Source organism: Aotus nancymaae, unplaced genomic scaffold (assembly GCF_030222135.1).
Source record: "Aotus nancymaae isolate 86718 unplaced genomic scaffold, 86718_ANA_hifiasm-v0.15.2.pri h1tg000048l, whole genome shotgun sequence".
Classification (NCBI taxonomy): domain Eukaryota; kingdom Metazoa; phylum Chordata; class Mammalia; order Primates; family Aotidae; genus Aotus; species Aotus nancymaae.
In genome coordinates, this window is record NW_026988462.1 from 17,435,447 (window position 1) to 17,437,491 (window position 2,045).

At 39.7% G+C, this 2,045-nt stretch overlaps 1 pseudogene; it reads right to left on the minus strand.

Moving 5' to 3' along the window:
• Positions 1-676: 676 nt before the first annotated feature.
• On the minus strand, positions 677-1,389 carry LOC105712360 (glycogenin-1-like; annotated as a pseudogene).
• Between the last annotated feature and the right edge of the window lie 656 nt (positions 1,390-2,045).

Genomic DNA, 2,045 nt, shown 5'->3' on the forward strand with positions numbered 1-2,045 from the left:
GTCTAGTGAAAGGTACATATAACCAGCAAGCAAACAAGGGACAGATACCATGTCCTCTTCTGAAGGGAGTGACTGATTTGGAACGAGGCTCTGCAAATTTTAAGAATTGATATAGCCACCTAAACCGCTTAATATTCAGTTTCCCTTACTGTGTATGTTGGCAATCAGCAAAAGTGAGAATTTCTGAAATGTGCTAAATGGGATTAAGAAGCAGAATACTGTCCATGTGACAGAATTGCCAATTCACAACTTTTGCCCAGTTCTCACCTGTTGTCCTGTAAAAACCTCTCATCTGATGAGTTTTATTGAAAGCCTCTTGAAGTCATAACAGACTTTTGTCCACCCAGCTGCTGTAGATACTAAGTACTAGGAACACGTGTCCATAGGAAATAGCAGTGTTTCTACTGGAGGTGTCAGGTGTCCCCTTGATGTTGTCAAAGGAATCTGCTCCCATATAATCAGCCTGGCCCTATTTCCACCACTCCTTCTGTTGTTCCAAGGATACAAAAGCTGTGCCATAGCTAGAATCTCCTGAAGGGACAGATGAGATATACCTCCTGAGATACATCCACATTTACTTATGAGCAGGTGTCTTTGACAAGGCCAAATTGTTTTAGCAGAGGTAAAATGTTGGTGGTAAAAATGCTCCACCACAGGATGAAAAACTCTGGATGAGTCATGTTGGGATCATGGGACTCACTTTTGACATTTTTTGTTTTTTGGGATCATAAGTATAATTCCATGGTTTGACTCATTCCAGGAAGTACACAGCTTTGGCATTTGAACCAAACACTTTAATAAATGCTGGGAGGTAGGAGTATATAGAGATGTTGCTTATGTTATAAATAAACAGCAGGTGTCTTCTGATATCTGTTGTTGCCCAGCTGCTAAAAAAAACATATTCAGTAAGCCTTGGTCTCCACCATCAAAACTACCTTGCTCAGAAGCCAGATGAAACAGCTGATTTTATATTTCAACTGAAGGCTGACAAATGAAGACTCTAAAATTGAAGCACTTAGGCGACCCTTGGTCTGGTGCTGCTAACAATTCTTCTCTCTCAAAAAGATCAGTATTTGCTAGGACCAGCCATGAGTACACATTTTGAATACTGCGTAAGTGACTAGCCATGGAGCTTTGCCAGTGTTGCACCCAACTCTGGCCTCTTCATTAGGGTTAGATGAGTAGAATCGCTGCTGTCCAAAACATCTAGCATGATTACTTTATCAAAGACTGTCTCTAAAACATTTCTCATGGAGTTGGAACTTTCAGAGTGGTGACCACGACCAGCCTCCTGGTAGTCTTATGCTGTTTAAGAGGTGAGCCCTGGGCCGGGACACCTTTGGTGTAGGCATAGTTTGTGGTCAGTATCACAAAGGCCTGATCTGTCATGGTGCTACCAGGGGTGCAGGTGGCCAGGGCAGCTGCAGGTAGGTTGCTGAGAGAAGCCAGCACCAGGAGGGATTGCGACCAGTGAGGGGGCGTGGCATCTGAATCTATTCCATCAATAGAATAATTGCTTCCTGCAGTAATTTCTTGGTGGCTCCTATTTCCTTTCTCTTTGCTTCTTCCATCTTCTTTGTAATCCGCTACTTATATTCGCTTTTTAAATATCTAATGTTTCTGTGTTACTGATCAGACCCTAGTAGTAAATATTGAACAATGCTTTCTGATTTGTTTTTCTGTGGTCACTTCATGGATTCCCCAGAATCCAACAATAAAGACTTAATATTTCATAAATGTTTTACAAGAAATGCCTAGGAGACTTACAAATTTTCAGCCAAAATTAAAGAAAATATTTTGTTATATTATCTAGACATATTATTAGCATGTTTATAAAAATGGAGATTTAACTTTTAATTTAAAATTAATGTATTTATTTCCTGGATATACATTAGTGAATCTATAGTCATAACATAGCTATTTCCTGATTGCTGCTTTAAAGAACTTGCCCCTAATTGAATGAGTAAGCTAAAATGACAGTAAATCCTATGGTAGTCTATTCATATAAAGAAGCTAAATAGTCTATCACCATCTTACTGACTTCT